This window comes from Astyanax mexicanus, chromosome 12 (genome assembly GCF_023375975.1).
Source record: "Astyanax mexicanus isolate ESR-SI-001 chromosome 12, AstMex3_surface, whole genome shotgun sequence".
NCBI lineage: Eukaryota > Metazoa > Chordata > Actinopteri > Characiformes > Acestrorhamphidae > Astyanax > Astyanax mexicanus.
Genome location: NC_064419.1, coordinates 30,775,094 through 30,782,031, shown reverse-complemented (window position 1 = coordinate 30,782,031; position 6,938 = coordinate 30,775,094). Strand labels below are relative to the sequence as shown.

Sequence of the window (6,938 nt, the reverse complement as noted above, 5' to 3'; positions counted from 1 at the left end):
ACAACAATGTTCATTTTACTCAAACATACATATATATATATATATATATATATATATATATATATATATATATATATATATATATATATATATATAAATAAATGGCAGTAACTGACTGTATACTGTAGGTAAATAAATTCAAGCTGTGTAGCTTTTTTTTTAACACTCTTGACTTTGACCTATTAAACTCTACTATGTGAACTACTATTGTTCTGCTTAAAAACATTTATGTGTTTGATTTAGTCTGATTAGATTTTTTTCAGTGGGCCCCACACTATTCAACCTAAAAACTCAATCAAGTTACATAAACGTATTTTTCAGTTGCTTGTTTTCTTGTTTTGCAAGTTCTTGGCAGTCATAGGGGTTTTGCCCCAAGCGACCCAGGCAAAGCCTCAGAGTGGTGGCAGGTGGATGGGGCATTCAATTTTCAGAGGTTGGCAGGGATTTAGCATTCCTCAATCCACAGTGAAAACACGTCTATTCATTTAGTGCAGAAGGCCTCACACAAATTCCCCACCGGTCAGTGCAGTCTTCTTTAGCTTTGTTGGAAAATGGCAAAACTCATGCTACACAATATACCGGGGTCACAATTCAATATATTGTAGCATAAGGTAATAGATTGTGTTTTTAATGTTTAATGAACCTTGTCCTTGTATAAAATACCCACTAATATAAACTGGAAACTTAAAATCTGAGTAAAACAAAAATGTTTACTGTTTTTTTTATGCAATCAGAACAGTAGACACCTGGGTTCACACTTGGGTGATCTGATCATAAATGGCCGGCACAAAATACAAGAGTTAAGGGGATATAGTGCAAAATCTTAAATGTGATTTTGTTTTTTAGTTAGGAGAACTAATAGTATCAAGTTGAGTGAACTTACCGGCCAGTACAACTCAATAAAATGAGTTCAGAGAACTCTAAACATAAAATTAAAAATTAAAAATGCATGTTGAGCCAATGAAAAAAAAATTAATTTCAACCAACTTTTAGTAACTACACGTCAATGCTTTTTCTAGATTGTTGGTTCATACAGCTTTCCTATAGGCTCCTGGCACCATATATTTGCATATTGGGTGTGGCCTCTCCCTTACTTACCATCTTTGTGTTTTCTGTTGCCCAAAGCTACCTTATCCTAGGCGTGTGTTAGTGTTATACATATACATATACGCATACATATATATATGCGCATGTGCATAAGATTCCCAGTGTGTTGGCCTATAGCTGCAGAATTCACTCTTTTGGTAGCACATTATTATGCTGTCAGTATTGCTGTCTAGAATTTCCCCTCTGGGATCAATAAAGTGTCTAGTATAAAGTATCCATCTAATACGTATATATACATAAATATATTTGTATGTAATAAACTAAATTGCTTAAGCCTACAATGCTTGGAAAAAATGGTCGCAAAGATAGTTAATAAGGAGTGAGGGGACACACCTGTTATGCAATTTAAGGATGTTGGGGGGCCAATAGGAAAGGTGTAACTTTGTGTATCATACTAAGAAATGTGAGGCATTTTTGTGGGTCTTAGCTGTTTAATGTAGGTAATATTTTCTCAAACTATGTAATCAACTCTACCCAAATAAATTGAGAGCAATGTATAAATATGTTGCTTAAAAATTATTGACTAGTTTTTCTATGCTTTGTACAGTCTCTTATTGTGTAGAATTTAAGAATCTTCTGCATATGGTGGTTTCATATGTTTAGTTTTATGTACTTAATGCATAAAGAACATAGTTAAACAGTTGTTTACTGTATGATTTTACTGTAAAAATATTGTTTTAATATTGACCTAATTAACAAATCACAGCTTACATAAACACGGTCACACTGGGTTTCTGGGAAGCAGTTTTCACTAATATTGTTTTTAATCATGTGCTTTAATAACTTTGATTTACTCTGTGGTTCAGTTGTTTGTCTACTGATGATGTAATTGAAGAAATGTGGTTCAGCAGGTTGAGCATGTGACATAACCCACTTCAACACCACTCATTCATGAAGAGTGAAGAGTGGGCATTTGTGCATGCGGGCCTGACTAAGAAATGAATCCTTGTATGCCTTTTTCAGGCTGACCTCAAATTGTTTGGATGTAGTTTGACCAGTAATGAGTTTATATAGTCTTGTCAGTTTATTAAAAAACATGATTTAGTTAAATAAATGCATTATGACAATAATAACATAAGCAGACAATAGAGATGTGTGGGGATGGGGTTAACCTTTATTACACTCTCAGACATAAAGGTACATGATGGTTCAAATTCTCAACTGTACCCCATCAGTGACTGTACTTTTAAAGATAGATGTTTGACACATTGCACACTATTGTTTTTGTTCCGTACCTGTGTAGAGATTAAAATACATGAAAGTACACATAGATCCTTTACTGTTTTTTGTTTTATGACTCACGTTAAGAATGTATAGCCAATTTTTCTACGAATCACAAGTTGAACAAAATTAACAACAGCTTCTACAAAATATGTAATTAAGCCATTTACATTAAGCTTACTATAAACACCACCTCTCAATTTATTATGAACTTATCACTGTTAAAAAATAAAAACTTAACTTAATAAAACCTGTTCTACTTAATATGATTTTTAAGTTAGTTGAACAATAAATATTGAATTGCACCATAAAACTATAGCAAACTAGTTTCCTCAACTAATATTACTAAGTTTCTTGTTAAAAGTTGGCATATCTAAAGCATTTGTGTTGTCAAAATTTACAAATTGTACAGTAGTTGAACTCTGGTTGAGGCCAAGCCAACTACTTTGCACTACTGCACATGCTCAGTTTTACTCTTTAGTTAAACAGGATCTGCTAATCAATTTCACCTGATTTTGGTCACGCTATTTGCATATTGGGAGTGTCCTCCCATCTCTCACTCACCATCAGTGTGTATTCATTCCCCACAGACTGCTTCTCTTGAGACTTATGTTTTATGTTTTGTAAAAGTTAACTGCCTGGTCTCAGTGTTAAAGGCTGTAAGAGCAAGTTACAGAATTTTGTGTTGCTCAATGTAACTATGTGTTATATTTGCATTGAGGCAAGCTTATATGACTGACATTATGATATATAGTTGTCATAAATTCTCATTTGCTAACTTAAATGAACAAAAAAACATAGTGTTGAGCTCATTATCTGGGCTTGATTTACATAAAAGGATAGTCAGCAAAATATTCAAAACACATTTCATAGAACCTAAATAAGGCCACGTGAATTTTTTATTTGGTGAGCCTCAAAAATAAAGTTTTTATGCATATGAAAATTTTATTGTCTGAACTAAAGATTTCTTGTTGGCAAAACTTTTTTTTGTTGGCCTTAAAGTAATTTTTAGTTTTCTCAACTTTTTAATTTTTACAGACTATTTCAATCTACTAAATTATTTCAAGAGAAATCCACTAAATAAGTTGACATCACTCAAACTCACAATTGAGATCAGTTCAAAGTTTATTTATTTATAGCTCATTTTTATTATACTGTGAACTATTAATTTATAATGACTTTTAACAACTGAAACATTCACAGTTGCCACCTTTTCAATTAGATATTGCCTGTATCCTCCTGGCACTGACACTCACTCTCAATGTGTAGATGTTTGTAGATGATGCTACTTTCTATTAGGTTTATGTGTATAATTTATTTAGTGATTTATTAGCTGCCTGGCTTCAGTATTAAAGCCTGTAAGAGCAAGTTAACTGTTCATCTGTTTTTGAATTTGGGCCTTATATTGGCTAAAGTGGGCTGCATGGTCTACTAATGCTAAAACAGAGTTACCTTAGACCAGGGGTGTCCAAACTTTTTTTTGTTGGGGGCCAGAAGGAGAAATATATTTTAAGTCACGGGCCAAAGTAATAAAACAAATAATGAAATATACCACTTTAAATAATACATTTTTCCTGATCATTTCATTTACACACCATTTCACTTGACTATCTGTATCTTTGACAGTGTTGTGTAAACTAAGATTTTTCAAATTGATGTTTAATTTCATGATGTCTCTTAATATAAAACTCCTTAATTACGGCAACTTTTAGACTCTTTGGCCCGTTTTTCTGCGCTAGAAATGCACACCCTCTCCGACTCTTTGGCCCGTTTCTGACACCTAGCAATCAATCTTTGAATCTCACATTTTAAAAACCTGCTTAACAGCGGGCCAACTTTCATTCTATTTCTAAAATACCTCGCGGGGCGCTCCAAAAAAGAAACGGGCCGCAAATGACCCGCGGGCCGTAGTTTGGACACCCCTGCCTTAGACAGTTATAACGTCTTTATAGGTTTCAGTCATTAAAATTCTAAAAAGCTTATTGCTCCTAATTCACAAGACTAAAACACAGGACTTGTGTAAAAATTATGAACGGAGAAGGTAATCCAGGGGAAAAGACTGCACACTGATGGTGAGTGTCAGTGACACAAGGACACACCCAGTATGTGAACAGTGCCAGGAGCCAGGTGCATACTAAAAGAATCATAACTGTGATTTGTAAGGTACAGTTGATCCTGTAACTGTGGCAGTGGCCTGTTGAAACTTTGTTTCCTATGGTACAAATTATTTTCTGTAAGGTACAGTCAGGGTACAGGGTTTAGAGTATTAACAGCTCTATTATCTTTTTTTTTTTTTTTTCAGAACATCCATGTCAGTAGTACTAAATGTACTGCATTGTTGGTCGGTGAGTAATCATGGTGAGTGTCAATCTCTATCTCTCAGTTTCTATTTCTCAGTTCCTGAACATGTAGGTGATAAGTGCAGGAGATCAGAAGGTCAGACAGGTGAAAAATCTAAAGATCTAATCTGAATGATCCAGGTTGCAAATTCTTGCAATAAGACTGAATTATAAATCTTTCTTAAACTTAAATTTCCAACTTTGAAGCACATTCACATCCTTTAGAATCAAATAAAACGATTAACTTGTCAATCACATTTTGCAAAACCCAAAATCACGTGATGAGTTCCACACTGATTTTTTTATTAGCTTAAGTAAGCAACCGACAATTTATGACTATTAGATTTATGTCAGTTATGTATGCTTGGCATAATACAAGACCCAGCCAGCATACAGTAAATAACTATTGAAAAACAAACATAAATCCCAAGAGAAGCAGCCTGTGGAGAATGACTACACACTGATGGTGAGTGAGAGGTGGGAGGACAGACCCAATATGCAAATAGCGTGACAGACATCAGGTGAAAACCCCTGCATAATTGCACAGTAGATCCTGTTAAAACAAAGTGTCAAACTGAGCACATGCAGAGTAGTTGGCTTAGCCAACTTAATAATAGAAACTTAATAATGTTAGTTAAGACAAATAGTTTGCTATAGTTTACAGTGCATTTCAATATTTCTTGTTCAGAAGATTTAAAAATCACCTTAAGGAGTACAATTTTAAGTTTTGCTTTTTACAGTGTGGGGAAGACACAACACAAGAGTTTTAAGGAAAAATAAAACATAGCTTTATTAAAAACCCTCTCCACCAACACTCAAATGAGCTTAAAGAAACAGAAACACAGCACAGTAGTGCTCTAATCTCTTTGTAAACTTTTTTTTAAGTCTATTTCACAGCTGTATGCTCACCACGTTGATGTTTTCCCCAATGTCAGGACTGAAGTTATCCTTATACTCAGTCCCAGCTGGATGGTTCAGTAGTCAAATGGAGCCTCAGACAAGCTGTGCGTACTGGACAGTGGCAGACCCATGGTTCCTCTGCCATCTTGCCTCAAAATCCTTTTTTTTTTTTTTTTTGGGGGGTGGTTTCAGTTAACTTACCAGATAACTATCTTCACCATGTGTAATTTTAGACTATCTAGCCTTTGATATGAGTTGTACATTATCTTCTTTTAACCAGTGCTCTAATATGCAACCAAGATGGAAATTAAAATAATAAAGGTGTAAATTCTATTACTTCTACATACAACTCAGTCAACTCTTCTAGTTGTTGTCTTTTGTTATCCCTTGTTTGTTCCATTCACTTTCATAGAGTGACTGCGTCCTAACAGCCACCAAAACAACATGTACTCCATCAGGGCAGCTAACTGATTTTGATTTTCTTTTATTTTTATTTTTATAATTGTTATTGTTTTTATTTATCTGTATTTTTTACTGTAGTATGTAAAAGTAAGTTTTTTGTTGTTGTATTAATCTTATTTTCATTTCTTAATTTCTTATCAATTAAATCAAGTTGTATTATATATTTTTTTATTATTCTATTTTTATTTGTATCTATTTTTATCTTTTATTTACTGTTATTTTAAAATGATAAAATTTAGTTAAATTTATTTTCTTTGTCAATCCCTTTTTTTCTAAATGCTCATTGAAAATAAAGGTTGCCCTCAATGCGCTTCCGAGTCAAAATAAAGGTTCATTGATTGATTGATTGAAGTCAGTTCTAATCCACAGCACACATCTTTTACTGACTAGCTAACTTAGCTTACTGACTAGCTAACTCACTAGCTCACTGACTAGAAAACTAGCTAACTCACTAGTTTACTGACTAGGTAAGTAGCTAAATCACTAGCTCACTGACTAGCTAACTTGCTAATTCACTGACTAGGTTACTCACTCACTGACTAGGTAATTAGCTAACTCACTAGTTTACAGACTATGTAACTCAATAGCTCACTGACTAGCTAAGTAGCTAACTCACTAGTTCACTGACTAGGTAACTAGCTAACTCACTAGCTCACTGACTAGCTAAGTAGTTAACTCACTAGTTTACAGACTATGTAACTCAATAGCTCACTGACTAGCTAAGTAGCTAACTCACTAGTTCACTGACTAGGTAACTAGCTAACTCACTAACTCACTGACTATGTAAGTAGCTAACTCACTAGCTCACTGCCTAGGTAATTTGCTAACTCACTAATTTACTGACTGTGTAACTCACTAGCTCACTGATTAGCTAACTCACTCACTGACTAGGTAAGTAGCTAACTCACT

At 34.1% G+C, this 6,938-nt stretch overlaps 1 long non-coding RNA gene across 1 annotated transcript; it reads left to right on the top strand.

Moving 5' to 3' along the window:
• Window positions 1-346: 346 nt before the first annotated feature.
• Window positions 347-5,857, top strand: LOC111192731 (uncharacterized). The gene is made up of 3 exons (XR_002650115.2): window positions 347-519; window positions 4,631-4,686; window positions 5,603-5,857. It is a non-coding gene; the product is annotated as an uncharacterized LOC111192731 (long non-coding RNA).
• Window positions 5,858-6,938: the final 1,081 nt, after the last annotated feature.